The sequence below is a fragment of the Cryptomeria japonica genome, chromosome 8, assembly GCF_030272615.1.
Source record: "Cryptomeria japonica chromosome 8, Sugi_1.0, whole genome shotgun sequence".
NCBI lineage: Eukaryota > Viridiplantae > Streptophyta > Pinopsida > Cupressales > Cupressaceae > Cryptomeria > Cryptomeria japonica.
Genome location: NC_081412.1, coordinates 676,878,023 through 676,895,719, shown reverse-complemented (window position 1 = coordinate 676,895,719; position 17,697 = coordinate 676,878,023).

Sequence of the window (17,697 nt, the reverse complement as noted above, 5' to 3'; positions counted from 1 at the left end):
TTTGAAATCACGTCATTTGGAATTTATGAGTATCGGGTGGCGTGCAGGCTAGTGGAGGCGGTTTAGTAACCGTCGGGGAAGTGGTACCCTCCACTTCCCCTGCGGTCACTGTCACGACAGTGGCCGCATGGTAGTGGAGGGGACCACAGGGTCCCCTCACCACTGCGGGCCTACTTCCGCAGTACCCGCAATGGTGGTGGGACCTATGGGTCCCACTCCCACTTCCTCCCTTTCATCTTTTTTCTAAATGCCATTTCAATTAAATTCGTGGCAATTTGTATAATGTTAATTTTTTTTTATATATAAATTTTAGTTTAATAAAAATTTTAAACTTAGGTAAATTTTTAGATTTATAATTAGTTTTAGCAAATTTATAAATTGTAAATTAAATTATACCTTCTTAAGATCCACTTAGCAATTTATCCATGTCAATATGATTTGAAGCTAAATTCTATTTTTGGGACTAGTGACTTTATAGGCGATATTCTTGCATGTAGCTTACACTACCTTCGCCTCATGCAAGTTCCTTACATTGATTACATTTATTGGCGTTTCCATCTCCATGCAAGTTACATGTTTAATTATTATTATGCAAGTTTCCTAATTGTTATTATTATGCAAGTTATAATTCAAGTTTTGAATAATAAATAATTTTAGTTATGGGTTTTATTCCATGTAATTCATCAAGTAGTTAATTCAATTAATTGAGCTTTGCAATGTCTAATTATACGTGTTCAATTCATAATTATTTCCAAGTATGATGTTGATCATAAGTTAGAAAATTAAATAAAAGATGTTGGAAAACCAAAACCTAGCAGCGTTCGGTATATACAGTACCTCTGGGTCATGCTTACGGGTAATGTCGTCGTGTTGAACTACTGCACTTAACGCCTAATAAAGCTGCAACAACGACGTTTGTGGCATCGTCCCTATAAATCGTCGGGGAGTAATAAGGGACACTTGGAAGTTAAAATCCAAGGGGTGGGTAATCCCCCTTGGATCGATAATTTAATAAGATAATTCTGAAATGATCTTTCATCCGCTGAGTTAACCATAGTAAACCCCTATTAGGGTTGATTGAATGGAATGCTTTTATAAAATTGATTTAATCTCGAAGAATTGTTGTCGATTGACAATTGGTCAAGGGTGACGCTTATGATAAGAATTAGGATCTAGTTGTTTTAGGCCACAAGCAATAGGCCATCTTGAGCCTTTGCTTAAGCGCTACCATCATGGGTAGCAACCGTAGAGAAATTGTTTGGGACATTGACCCTAGAAAGGGTTGCATACCCACTAATCAGTTTACATCAAACCTTAGGGTAGAAAATAGAACTACATATTCTACGCCTTGATCCCGTGCCGAAACGGGTATGTAGGCAGTCTTGGGATGGAGTTGTCCCTAGTACTCAGGCATTCGTGGGTGGGGTCTAGGCTTGGTAAGAAGGAGGATTGAGTAAGAATCCTAATTTGAAAGATAATTAAAATGGAAAAAAAATAATTCAATGCATACTCAGAAGGAATCTCGTATGGATTCGCTTGACTTCCGGAGGCTTTAAGCCAAATTCCGAGGCGAAATTCAAGCTTGTATTATGTTATTTAATTACTCCTAAGGACGGCGACCTCGGTGCACTTCTGTTAGAAGAGTGTAGTACTTAGTGAGTGGCTCAGGACCCAAATGGTCCCGATGAGTCTAAGTCTCTGGCCAGAGCACCTCCTATCCCGATTGGATAGATGCCTACCCCATATGGGTAGATGCCTATCCCGTATTGGATAGATGAAATCTTATGTCCCATATGGACCGATGCCTAACCCGTATGGTTAGATGCTCATCTCGGATGGATGAATGCCTAATCCAAATGGATGGATGCCCAGAGTATGCAAATTGAATCAAACACAATGATTAAATTAAAAAAAAAAAAGAATGGTCAATTTTGTTGGGTTAATTAAGGTGGGTTATTACATTATCAAGGGTCAGGATTGAAAGCTATCAATCCATGTTTACAATTCTCACCAATGAAATGGTGACAAGTGTCAACATAAGACTGCTTGAGATGAGATGTAAGAAGCATTAAATGCTTGAGAAGACCTCATGGTTACCTTAGGAGGTAAGGGTTAAGGTTATGTTAAGATTACCCATTGGATAAAGCTTTTACCCAAAAGATAAACTCTTGTGCAAGGGTTAAAGGAATAACCATGGTCAAAGCAATGAATGCTTAATGAGACTCTATGGTTAGATGAGGGTTGAGTTAGGCAAAAAGTCTCTAACCATGCCACAAAGGGTTAGTTAACCATTAATGGCTTGGAAGACTTTGGGGACAAATTTGTAAGAGTCCTTCCAAATTTGGGGGTATTCAACAAGTTAGCTTGTTGAAGGCATAAAGGCTTTAATGCCTTTGGAAGACTTTACTCCAAATTTGAGAAGTGACATCCTCAAATTTAGGGAAAGGGGATAATTAAAGGGGCTAGGCTAATTGATTAGGATTAGATGGGTTCTAGAAGAATCTAGAAAGAGTGTTAGAAGGCAAGTGGGAGATGTAGGATTTTGCAAGTGGGTGGGAAAAATAGAATTTGATTAAAATAAATGGCTTTATTTCAATTGTGGTTGCAAGTGGAGGATTTAAATAAATTAGATTTATTTATTTAGAGTGAACAATTTAATTAAAAGTAGAGAGAAGGGATTTAATTAAATAAAATGATTTATTCAATTAAATGATGTGAAAGGCTTAAGTGAATTTATATAAATAAATTGAATAATTTATTTAATCAAACAGAGGAATGTGGATGATTTAATTAAATTAGATTTAACTAAATAGAGGAATGAGAATAAAATGAACATTAAATATTCATTTAGGAATGTGGTCATTTTTATACGTCTACAATATGCTTACCTTAATTTTACATTTCATATGTTATTTTTTTCATCTCCCCCAATTCCTTGCATCTAATGGATAAAAATTATTGAAGAGCATTTTATCATTAATACTTGTATCTTGAGATTGCAAGTATGTACATATTCCTACTTAAATATTTATCATCATACATAGATGGATGCTCACAACATTAACATGGTAGTATCAATATGTCATGTCATCCTATGGTCACCACATAAGGTGGGGCATCATACCACTTTTTGTATATATAGATTTTTATAAATCTATTTTCTTACTTCTCACGATTATTGACAATAAATTTTAGTTTGTACTTGTTATTGATACTTGTGTGACAAAAGATATTGCATATTTTTTTTTCTCTATTTTACAAGTTCTAATTGAGCATACATATCAAACAATGAGCATGAATGATGATGTCTAGAGGGTTCCATCACATTATATTGGCCTGGTATTCCTTTTATGTACAAGTATTTATTATACATGCATGTTTGTGAGTACTCATTTACTTCAAGATAAAAGTTCACATCCAGATTCACATACACTGTGGACAAAATGTAAATGATGAAATTTACATACCAATGCTAATTCTATTTAGTTTTGAGCCCATTTTAAGATGATAGTTTAATACAATTATTTATTGACAAATAGTGAAAATCTTGTGTGATGTCAAGCACATTCCCTATCCAATATCTCTATTTATTTACACACATTTCCACACAATCCATCTTACCCTATTTGTTTCTATACATTTCCCCTTGCATTTTACATTGATTGCATGTGCATTGTTTAGACATTCATTTCCTAAATAAATAAATAAAATATCATTTTGTTGTTCAAGTTAATCTCACTAAACAAGTTTGTTCTCACATCATGTAAAATTAGCACTTGGATTTTTATTTTTCAAATTCAAATCTGTTGACTCTTGCTTATTTATTTCTTACTATGAGTCAACTTGGTTTACATTTTATGTGATTTAGTTAGAGGCATTCTATGCGCATTCATTTATCATTGAATATTGTTGACAAACCATTTGCATTTGAGGAGGAATAGTTGTAAGATACTTTTTGACTTGAAGCAATAATAGGAGCTTACATTACCAAAGTTTGTTCTCTTTAATCATTTCTTTGACCATGAAATTGATCTATCCAAAATATTAATCTATTAGAAATTGACTTTAATGATTCAAAAAACGCTCCAAACTATTTCTAAGCACTACATAACAATGAAAATAAACGTCAAAACAAACAAAAATAAATAAATAAATAATTCATAAAAAAACATATATATATATATATATATATATATATATATATATATATATATATATATATATATATATATATATATATATATATATATATATATATATATATAAACTATTCTACATCTTGAAACATATAAGAAATAAGAGAGCAACAGGAAAGGGTAAAATTTTCACCAAATTTTAACTCAATGTTAAGCGAATAAGTAATGTGAAATAGCATTACCCCTTTGGTTGACTATATTTAAAAGGAAAAATGCTTTACGAGATATTTTTTTTCTTGTTGATGACTTTAATGAGCAAATCAATTTTGACGGCACTAAAAGTATAATGAAACTTGATCAATTTGACGGGGACAGGAGTGTTTGGGTTTTTATGTGGGCTGATTGAAACATTTAGTCAATATAACAATTAAAATTCAAAACATACACTTAAAGGCCATATGGTGGAGGTCATATGAGGTATTAGTAATAGCAGTACAATTTAGACTAGGTCAACTCAACTTAAGGATATAAAATAGTCCTTGTCTGATTATCTGAGATTGTGTCCAACATGTCTAATAAGCTGTCTTGGCTATGATTTTCATTAAGAGCAATGTCATTGAAAAAAATAATAAATAAATACTTGAGGATAATTAAATTTTAAAATGTATTACTATATTTGCAAATGATAGATATAAATGATAGATATAGATATTGAAAGATTGATCAATATATTCAAATAACAAGCATTATATGTATTATAAGAAAATAAATAAATATGAATGGTTCGATTGTATCTTATAAGATATTATACTAATTAAACATATTATAGTTGATTGTGTGAACATAAAATCATATTTATACTTTTTTAACATTATTGTTACATACAATTGTGAAAGAAATCTTTTGGAGTAAATATGAAGTCTACTACATTAGTTTGGTGATATCATGTTGACTTATGATCACAAATCACAAACATGTATTGGATGTTTCCTTTAAAGGTTGACTTAGATAAAAGGATATTGAATGATGCTCTTCATTTTTCTTGTGGTTAATGTAATGATGATGACGATATTATCAATGACTATAATGATAAGGTTGACAATGAGAATGATGATGATATTATCACTGACTATTGTGGCCCTTTTGAATGTCAACTCTGGTGACTTTGTTTGATTGAAACCCTTGACATATTGACAATGATTTTTTATATGTTAACTCACTTCCATCATAATGTGTTCAAGTGCACAATGAACATCTTTAAATACTATGGCAGAGTATGTAGCATACTACATGAGAGTCAACTCATAACAATTATACTAAAAATAATGGGAATGTTTGAATTTCAATTTGAATTTTAAAGATTTTGGATCATTCTCATGCTCTTTAAGCTTCACCTCAATATTCTAAGGCACTCAAAAGTGATCTATAGGGATAAAATGATTTTTAATTGAGAAATGAATATATGAATACCTAAGCATGGGATAGTGAGCCAATCCAAATATATGTGAGTTTTATAGTATTAAGAAGATAAGAATCAACATCATACATAGATCACCAAAAGTGTACAAGTGACAAAGGTATTAACCAATGACAAAAAAGCAAAAAAACCAACACATAAATAACATAAAGATACCTGATACAACAATTATTACACTTGAAAAGAAGAAAGGCTCTTTAAAAAATCCACTGCATTCTGCTTCTCCCTAAGGAACTCTTGATGGTCCTCCATAATCTCATTATCTAGATAAACCACTATACTCTCCTTCTACTTCATTTTTGGGCTAGCTTTAGGTATATTTTTTAAGGATAATAATGTTGGCAATGGATTTTTTTATAGTGGCCTTCAAAAATTGAATGGTTTTGCTCAATAAGACATTTAAGGACTCTTTTTTTACTTTCGACCCCACCCATACTTGATTGAAGTGCTTCCAACTCCCTTCTTATTTTATGAACATCCCTTAAAATTCTCCACTACTCTTCATTGGACTTAACACAAATCTTCTTTTAATACTAGTCCTTGTTGTCATGTGGGACCCTCAACCCTCCTCGACACCCTAACCTCTTTGGTGGTGCTCTCACTAAGAGTTCATGCTTTTGGTGTAGTGGCAACCAAATTGTGTTAACAAAAATAGCAACTCTGTTGGGGAGGGTTCGACTCACACTAGCGACAACTTACTCACCTCATGGTTGGTTGTGTCCAGTATGGACCTCTCAACTTGATATTGTCCAGTACAAACCTATCAACCCTCGTCAACACCCTAACCTCTCTAGTGGTACTCTCACTAACAATTCGAGCTTTTGGTGCTTTTAATGCAATGACAGATTGTCCATGTTAACAAAATTGGAGACTTCGCTAGGGAGGGTTCGATTCCCACCTGCAATAGCTTACTCGCCTCATAGTTGATTGTGTCTAGTATGGACCTCTCGACTTAGGGGGGATAAATTGTTGTTGTGTGGGACCCTCAACCGTCCTCGACACCCTAACCTCTCCAGTTCTACTCTCACTAAGAGTTTGAACTTTTCTGTAGTGGCAACCCGACTATGTTAACAGACCTCATTGATTGTTCCATCTCTTATTTTCATCCATTAACCATTTAAGAATTCTTTGTTCAACATTCTAGTATTTCTCAAGGGAGGCCACTTTGCGTATTGATTCTTTAATGGAAACCTAATCATCCTTGCAAGCTTTTTAATTATCAATATAATCTCCTCCTTGATTTGAAAAGCTTCTATTAGTGTGAATCAAGTTTTTAGCTTTCCTACAAAGGTTTTTCCATATTTATCTCTATTTTTTCATCCATTTGGAGATAACTTACCCCTATGCCTCCTCTTTATTATTGATATCATTCCTTATATTCAAAATAAAGTCCTCCACTCCATCGCAATCATTGACCCAGTTATCATTTGACCCAATAATTTTTTGTATTACTAGCCCAGATATGGAGGCCTTCCTAGATGGAATTTTTATGCAAATAATTTGGGAGTAAATCCCTCCCAACTAAGAATTAGTTTAGAATTTACCTCATCAAACCAAGCTAACTTCATCAACAAAACCTTAATAGTAGGTTGTAGAGGCCCCAAATTATCCTTACCAAATTAATATAATAAATAGATTAAACTTTGGAGGAGTGTGAGTTTTTCCTTGTTTAACCAAATATCTACCACCATTAATTCTAGATGGATTAGCAAGTAAAATGGAAACTCAACAAGATCTTGTTCCTAAAGTGGTTTAACAATGTGAAATGGTAGGAGCGAGAACACTTGTAATTGCCCTCTAGAGTGATATATTTGATCAATAGGGTACTTACCACATCCCACAACTTTAGGAGAGATTCTCTAAGATAATCAATGTAGAGTCTAATTATCTTATCTTTTCCCTTTAAGGAGGCCTTGATATATTCCTTCCTGTTTAGTTTTATTAGCTTCAAACATTTTCAATCCATTTATTGCCAAACTCATAGCCTCAATAACACTTTCAAATAAAACCTCAAACTAAATCCATCTTTAACATTGAATTTATTTGTCCTCAACAAATTTACAAATTGCATAGATAAGACAAGGCCATAAGAACTAACCCTTTCTGTAAATTGAGTTCTACCACCTCTCCTTAGAATGTGCCAAATTGTGGCTTTTCCTTATCCATTTAAAGAGGTTTTTATTAAAGGATTCTTTCATAATCCATTATGTTCATGAAATAAGCCCAACACCTCAAAGTGCTAAGTTGTGTCAAGTAAGATCTCCTTCACAACCCCAAATGAAAATCCTTAACAACATCCAAAAAAATTAATCTCATTAGATCAAACAAAACACAAATATCCGATATCAACAACATGGATGTAAGCTTCTCTAAATAAGGAGGATGAAACTCGGATTTGTTCCTTGAATAGGAATAAGCCCAATAACATCTCATAAACTTCTCATGAATCAAACCATTTACACAGGGAGATAAAAATGTTAAAAACTCCTTAAGTGAACCCTCCAAACCTATAAATAATAGCTCAAGATCCATTTCCATGAGAAGACAACATAAAACATAATGCATATAAAAAGAATGGGTTATTCCTTTTAAATGATTATATGGGCCTTTTTGACCAAGAGTAGGGAATAAGATTGCTCCTACAAGATATACCAAGTCTCACAAATTCTCTCCAAGAACAATCTCCTCTCAAGTCCATCATGAACTCTTGTCCATATCCAAGTTAAAAGGCTCCTTGGACTTTATTTTGAAATCTCCACTATCTCAACAATTCCTCTCCCAAGTCTCCAAGTATCCATGAGCATCTACAACTGATCAATCCATGCTAAACTCTAAATGCATCTGTGCACTCTCATGAAGCTCCCAAGAAAATGACCAATGTACTCAATACAATCTAACTAACGGTAACATTGTTAAAGTTCCAACTACATAATCAGGAACTCTACGATGTCATCATGATCTAACAATATCATACTGGTCAATAACTTTATGTGCAATCAAGACTCCATCATGGAACATCACCAAAACATCCTATCAAATAAGGATTACTTATCAAAATAACAAGTCATATATCAACGCCTTAACCAAAAAATCCAAGACTCCTCCATGGCCAACCAAAATGTCAACCTTTCCAATATAACATGAAGATAACCAACTCTTGACAATGAAAGTGAAAAATGTCAAAGAACTCTCACTACAACAACAAGATCCAAGAGCACTTCCATGACATCAATAACCAATGAATAAGATCATCCATAACCAAGTGATGAATCCACATCATTTCCAAATATCTTATTGAAATATGATACCAAGCTCTCTAGACATCATGATAAATAGCACGCTATAAGCCCATAACTGACTATCTAGGTTCTCAACATCATTCATCGTCTCATCTCAAAGAAGCATACTAATGCACAAAAGACCGTAGGCAAGGCCAACTAACAAAGTATGCATCATCATTGAATCAATCTCAAGGATATAGAAATACCACATCTAAATAATCCCATTGTAGCTAATGGGTAGGTAATCCACAAAATACATAAATCGAAGATCCTAAGCAATGAAACATGCAAACTCATTGTCACATCAATCATACAAAATTATAAACACCAAATCACTAGTAGACTTGATTTTTTCTGAATAAATCTACAACTAGGTATCATATTCAAAGAGCTACACAATCATTCTTGCAAATCTAAAATTGTTTCCATTCAAAATTAATTAAGAATCTGAACACGGTCTTTCCACAAATATACTGTAAACCCCAAATTTTTGTTAACATGCAAAATGTGTAAAACAATCTTTGTGCAAATCTAAATCCACTTCAACATCAAAATAATATATCAACACATATTTCATCTAAAACAATGGAATACTCCAGATCTACCCAAACCCACAACTTTTAGAAAATAGGAAAATTGCAAAACCATGAGAGAAAAACAAGTTCAAAATCTCTCGTTGTTGCAAGCTCGTGTGGTTGTGAGGGTCTCTTTGCCTTACTAGTTGGGGGAGGGCCAAGTTTGATGGATTCTCATCCTACTTCCTATGTAACTGTGGTGCATTTGACTCCTCTCCTTGGTGCTCATGAGGGGGGTTTTGTGGTTGTGGGGGCTAGGGTGCCCCTTGCAAAACCTTTTTCTATTGCTGGTGGGTAGAGCTTTTCCCATGTTGCCAGCTCTACTGCTACTTATCCTCACAAGGGGAAATATTGTCCTCTTGCTTGTGCCAAGACCTCCCCTATTGTGGTTTGTGGTCAAGATGTTGTGGATAATGTAGATTTCTACCAACACTGTGGGTTGGTGTGTAGATTTGCTAGTTTTTGGCCTTCTCTCTCAAATCTTCATTAACAGGTGATGAATTCTTGGAAGCCCTTAGTTGTTGGTAACATTGAGCTTTTCCCTTGTGTCAAGGGTTTTTTTGTTGCTACATTTGTTTCTTCTGACGATCGTGATTTGGTGTTGAGTAAGTTGTGGGTTTGGGGTGTTCACTCCCTCTTGATTAAACCTTGGAGAACCTCCTTTAACCCTCTTACTAAACCACTCAATGTGCGACTGATATGGGTTCGTCTCCCCAATCTTTCCCTTCATTATTGGGAGAACTCTTGTTTTGAGGCCATTGGCAACTCTATCTGTCGCTTCTTGAAGGTTGATGATACCACCTCCTCCATAGGTCTTTCTACTTGCGTACTCATCCTAATTGATATTGACATCTCGATACTCCTTCCTGGAGATGTAGTTCTCATGGTTGGGAATAGGCCATGGACTCAATCGTTGGATTATGAGGGCCTCCCTTTTTGTTGTCACCACTACTCTATTGGTCACTTAGCCACGAATTGTTCTCTCTCGCATCATAAGGGCACTGCCACTTGGTGGAAGGATGTTATTGATGATCACCGAATTGTTTTGGCTTTTGATTCTTCCTCTGATAGCTCTTCACAAGTTGTTGATGATTCCTCCTTTGATGATGTTTTGCCTCCTGCTACTTGTCTAGCCTCCCTGGACCTCATGGAACCGTCTCTTCTTCTTGTTTCTTGCATAGCCCTCTCTTGCTTTGCAGACCCTTCTCTGCTTGTTGCTTTTGTTCTGCTCCAACCTTTGGTGGTGACGTTTTTCCTTGTCAACATTTTTCTCCTTGTGCTAACAGTCTCACTATGGGGATTCTCCCTCTTAATTCCCCTTATGGTAGTGTTCCAAATGATAGTATTGCTTGGACTGTTGTTTGTTGACATAAGAAAGATCATTCTTCCTCCTCCTAAAATCTTCCCTGAGTTGTGGTTGTTTTTCTCCCCACCCTTGATGTAGGTTACTAGTTGTTTTGCTAGTGTGTTGTAAGGGGTTTGTTTGGGCCTTTGCTATCGTTGGTCTATTCTTGACCGGTTGTTTGTGTCCTCTTGGTATGTCTATGTATAGGGTCAACACCCTTGTTTTGCTGCTTTTTAAAGCAAAAACAAGTTGCTCAAGAGCATTTGGATTATACAATGACCTAATCCACAATTTACTAAGGAACACATGTTGTCTAGAAGCTTATAAAATATGGAACATTCCAACTTCACAACCCATAAATAACGAGTGGCTAATCATGTACCGACATTTCCTCTCCAAGAACACTACAAACCTCCTCACACTATGCACAAAACATACATGCATAACTGCAACTATGTTACATCTAAAAATAACCCCAAATAATCATAATTTGAAAAATAGTCAAATCAACACAATCACAAGTTTCAATTAACCATATAAAATATGTGAAACCATTGTGTCATTGATACATGCAAATTTTGCAAAACCATTAGATCCAACCAACATGATACCGAGACATGCAAATAGAACCAACCAAGGAAAAACAAGTTTAGGAACTCCCATGGGGGCTTCACCTAGTGAGCCTGGGTTATATCACGTGCGTTCATGGCATACTAAAGAATCCCCCTATTTTCAAAAAATATTGCCCTAAAATCCTATTTTGTCACTCCCTCCCAATACACTACCTGAATTAAACCCCCCCTATTTTCACCAAATAGGCAATATATTGAGCTCAATTTTTTGGGATAGTAAACCCCCCAATATGAATGCACGTCATATAATATTGCCTAGCCAGTGAATCCCCCATGAAAACTCCAAGCCCATTTTTAGGTAAAATCCACAACCACCATCATATACAAACATATAGAGGGGCAAGGCTATTCTAGAAGCTTTCAAATCATCTAATGATCAATCCCATAGCCTACATGCATTCCAGGATAATGAAATTGTGCCTTCCAATGCTAGGGACTAAAGCCAAACACCTCATATAAGCACATAAAACCATATTCATGACAACCCAAGTTTCTTCATATGATCAAGAAGTAAAAAACAAACACCCAACATGAATACTATGTTGAACATAACCATAAAATGGATTAACACCACCATGCATGAGGGTTATTATATACTATCAAATAGGATCTCCAAAGCAATATCATATCAAATGAAAACACGTGATCAAATCCATAATACTCCATCTTCTCCATCATTCAAAATTTTGTTGTGCCTTGAAAACAAGATTAACTACAAGACTTCCACTGACACAAGGAATATTAACCAATTCCTTCCTATAGATTCCCTCAAGCTTGCTAGGCTAAAAAATCATAACAAAAGAAATAAGTAGAACCTTAAACACCATGAAACCTTTGCATGCAGTAACATGCAAGAAAAATGAAAGTTCATACAAGCACATACAACACAAATGTAAGTACATGAAACTCACATACATGCACATGCAAGCACATGTAAACCATGTAACTGTGATGGTGGGAAAATGATGAGTGATAGATCAAGAGGAAAACTAACCCTTTCCCTCAAAGAGAGATGAGAGTTTCACTATTGATTATCCTTCAAGCACTTTTCACCATTACATTAGGGAGATCAGGGGTAATTCACTAGATCCAATCTCCACACAAATATGATAGATTGAATTCTGAATGAATTAAGGATGTTATGATGATCCCCTTATTCCCTTTTAGTTTGATTTGGAAAGGAATTGAAATTGATTGAATTATGTAGTGCAAAAGTGACAAATAATCGATTATAACTTGAAATCTGAATATGGGATGAAGTTGTGCACCTGGATTTGGTAGTAAAATGTCGAGACGAAGTCGCCCTGCAAATTTGACGAAAATTTGTCTGGATTGTAGCGGGAATGTACACGGTCCTCCGAAAAATCCACGAAATGAAAAGTTTTTTTTGCCTCTGCAAATGAAGCCCGAATCCGAAAGTACAGCCACACACCTGCAACCTACACATAGAAAAGAGAGGGAAATGTGTTGGGATTGGGGGTTTGCCTTTACATCAAACCACAATTTTGGAATTAACCAAGTAATGAAAGAAAGTACTTGCAAGTAGATGTAAATGAAAGACTGAATTGTAAATCACCTCAAGGGAGGTTGTAGTAGCAATGTTGATAGAAATGCTTGTGTGGAATTGAATGTTGAAAGCAATCTCCTCTTCAATGGTTGAATCCTTGACTTGAATGCAACACCTAGCCTTGAAGTGAGACTTGAGAATGTTCAATGCTGGAAAAGAATGCTTGAATGCTTGAATGCTCTTGAATGCTTGATCGCTTGTGAATTTTCCACTCATCCAACTTATGCAAATGAGAGGACGAATACCCCTTAAATACATGTTTGTAGGATTTGAATTTCGTCACGGGCCGACATCGAGGAGATTTCCCGCTCACTGCACAACCCACAATGCTTGCACAAGAAAGTTCCTGCCCCAAAAGAGGGTAGGAACAAGGGCTCCACGCCCCTGTCCTGGGAGGACAAGGGTGCCACACCCCTATCCAAGGGGGGACAGGGGCACCATGCCCCTATCCTACCCCTTTCGCCAAGGCAGAGTGTGGACAAAGTGATGCAGAGACCAAGGAAGAAGTAGTTTTCACAAGCCGAGCACTCTCCGGTTTTCGATTAGGCTAGAGGATTCGAGTTCACATGCATGAGAACCCTAATGCAGTTGTAAATTGCTAGGGTCACAATTTTATGACACTACAGCAACTAAGCTTTGATACCACTGAAAGAGAAAAGAAGAACCCAATATACACCTTCCAATAACTTATGTTTCTTTTAATCATATGTTCACCAACTTCATACAAGCACATACTAAGTAGTTTGTAGTTAATTTCTCATCACATTAACCCTTAGAGTAAAGATAATGTAGTTTGTATATATCTAAGTAAATTTTGGCAACATAACAACATGTAAATCAACACTTTGAGAACATGAAAGAAGAAGAATGGAAGAAAGATGGACAAAAGAGAAGAAACACCAATATAAGTGGGGAAAATCCTTTTGGGTTAAAAACCCCACACTGCAAAACATCAAACTAATACATTAATATATAGCAACAAACATGTTACAATACACTTGCAGGATTTAAGCCTTAACATGGATATTTACATCTTGCTCTTCTTTGGAGGAAATCTAACAACATAACCCTACAATGAATAATTCTCCTCACTTACTCCTCAAGCAAACACCCATATTTATAGAGCTGGAAGATGAAAACCTAGAAATGTCATATGTCATCATCCTCTTCACTACTTCATGCAAAAAATGAAGATGAGCATGCAAGCCACCTATCTTCACTTGCTTATGCAAAATGACTCAAATCTCAACATGCAAGAGGTCCCACTTGACATACATAGCGCCTACCACATGCAAGACTAGCACCTACCACAATTTCACTTGTCATGCCACTTACATTGTCATACAAGCTCTCATAGTTTTGTCATAATTTGTCATAGGAACTATCATAGTCCAACTCTTACAACTTTTGACAAATTTTACTTACATAGCTTATAGTGGGATCCGCCAAGTGGAATACCTATCTCCACCAAATCAGGATGTATGTCTTTCTAATCACCTACCATGTTGGATGCCAACCCATCGAGGTGGATCCCACAAAGTGACATCATAGGAATGACAAAATTAATACGTAGACTAAAATAAAAAATCAATTAACAACATTAATGTTGGGAGTTGCAGAAGTTGAGACACATAAATCCCAACAATGGGGTGCCAATTAATGCTTCTATATTGTTCCCACTAAACAAAGTTGGGTCAACAACATATGGAACCTATACACATGTAATATGGTTGCAAACATGCAACCTAATTCTTTCTACACACCACAACTAGAATTGTAAACTACCATGTGGCCACCTTACACCATGCATTATTTCAATATTATGCTACAGTTCACCATGGGCCCTCGTGTATGAAGATGCACATGCACTCAAGTTACCCATCATTTTCCAAACCAACAAACCATCCGCCAAGTCATTGTAATGCTTATACAACATATTTAATGCTATTATGAAATTATTTAGGTTGTTGAGGAGTTATACCATGAGTATCTAATCTTGTCTCTACTATTTTGGTGGCTAGTTCTAGATCACTACTCTATAATAAGATATCCCACATAAGTGAATTTGATTGGGAAAATGAGTCAACAATGAATTGTAAAAGTAAACACCAAGGTTTAGCTCAAGCATATACTAGTGACTTATGCAGTGTTTTAAAGGTTATCATGATTGCAAAAAAAGAAGCTTTAATTGTGATCTAGGTTAGAGAGAAATAACACAAGCCAAAGCCATGACTAAAAGGCATATATGAGAAGGATTGAAGAAATAACAAAACAATAGAGCTCTAATCAAATCATAATTGTGATAAGATTGTTGACTCTAAATTTTATCTTTGATACGAACAGCCTTATGGGAAATTCAGTGGTGGGGGGACCGATTGCGCAGATTCCACTGAATGACCTCCGGGATTGAGAAGCCAACTCTTCTTAAGTGTTTTGAGGAAAAGGGGAAGGAGACACTTTAAAACAGTAAAAACTAGACTAATGAGGCGATACGCCAGATCATTTAACTGATATGAACAGGTAACACTCAAGAAAATATGAATTTTATGAGCCCATTCAACAATCTACAAGTCCAGATCCAGAATATAAACCAAACCACAATCAAATTCCTTTTAACATAAAGAAATAATCATCATACATTTACCAGATAACGAGTATGTAACATAGTTTAATCGGTAAAGTCTTAGATAGATTTATCTCTAAAGTTACTCAGAACTCAGATACAAATTGCACAGGAAAGACCATTACAAGCATGCAAAAGATATCATAAAGGCCGCAGGCACAGTTTGAAAAATCTTCTGTTACAAACTATAATAGTATTTAGAGGCTACTTAATAAACTTGATTGTTTTTTAAAGAAATTCCTAACTCTTAACAACAGGGAAAAACTAACTTAAATAGAGAGGAACCTCCGCTCCTGAAAACAAAAAACCAAAAGTGCGCCGAGAGGATGCAACCTCCCGAACAGCCAAAGCACGCCGTGTCGCCCTGGAGGCCATACCCAGCAAAACGGCCCCTGAGACCTCCTTCTTTGCACTGTGGAAACACATGCAGTCCGGAACAGAAAGATCCGGCTAACTGCAAGCAGATTGCTGGAATATTACAAAAACGGCGGAAGTGGGAAACCCTGCCTGCTTTTGACAAGGTGGGCCCTTGGGACCTAAAAACTGTCAGCGTGCTTTGCCACTTGTCATCCCTGCGCTACTCCAAAAATGGGGCGCTAACTGCGGACCGAGGAAGCAACGTCGTGGTGACATTTGTCCTGTGTGCCCGTGAAGTTGGTGGGGAAACAAAGAGCGGCCTCACGAGAAAAGGTGGGGGGAGAACCTTAGCCCGTAAAAAATAATGTTAACATTTCTTGGCGACTATCGAGGGATATTCTGCCTGTGGAATATGGAGCCCAAAATTACTGGCCTCTGCAGACCAGATTTCATAATTTGGTGGGGCTGAGTAGATCGAAGGCCTGCTGCAAAGGCAGCCATTCTTCCTCAGAGAGTGCATCTTGGGCTTCTAAGTCCTGAAAATATTGATCCAGGCAGATGACTTCATCAAAAGGCAGGGGCACTAGCTCGTCCTATACTTGCTTTAGGAGGTTGTAAAGCTGGGCCAGAGGTTGCAAAAGACATTCCACTTCGGTTGCTGAAATAGGGGTGCTCAGATGCTACAGGAAAGTCCTATCTTGTTGTAAGTGATTGACTTGCTGTACAATTTGATCAACCCCTAATATAGTATTATCTGCAGAGAAAGGTGAGGGCAGGCCCAGAGAAAGAAACCTTTCTAAGCGACGCTTGATATCTAGAACTGAGAATTGCAATGGTGCCAAAGTTGTGGAAACCTGTATGATCATCCGGTGCCGGTTAATGAAAACATTAGTTCATTTAATCAGCTGCCAACGGTCAGCAATCCCTTTCTCCCTCAATCCTTCCTCTTGGGCGGAATACAACAACTAAATAAGGCCTTGGGTTGTTGGGAACTTGGGACCGACGACAAGCATAGAACTGCTGATCAGGGCGTCGGCCTCGGAACAGAGGGACTGTGTGTCACTCAGGAATCTTAACACGGGCTGCAAGAATGGGCAATGCTGCTTCACCTATTCTCAATGAGAAACATAGAGTTCTATTAGTATGGCAGAGAAATCTAGAGAGATTTGCTGTGGCGGTGAAACACTCTGTAAGCGTGTAATTTCGTTGTCTTTTGCAACCACTTCCTATTGGAGCTGGCTGCAGCTGCTTTGTTTGATGGCCACTTGACTTTCCAAAGTAAGAACCTTTGCTTTGCCCGTCCTAACTTCTTGATGCAGCTGTGTAGTGCGATCTTGTTCCTGCAGCAAAAGAGCTTCCAGTTCTGCTATTCGCTCATTGGATTGCTTGAGGCTAGCCTCTTTTGCTTCCAGCTCTGCTACAAAACTTGCCTTCTCCTCCGACTGTGATACTTGAGCTTCACTCAGCTGACGAGCGTAGTCCTCTTTGAACTGAATTTCTTCGCGCAGTTGCATCTAGACCTCGACAATGTCTCTAGAGGCAGCCTTCAACTGTTGTACTTCTACATTTTTTTCTTGCAATTCCTTTAAAGCTACATCCCTTGTCACCTCCCTGCCCTTTAGCTGAGAGCTCACGTTGTTAAGGGCAGACTGTAGCTTTCCTTTCTCCGAATTGGCCTGAGTCAGGAGACCCTGCAAAAGATTG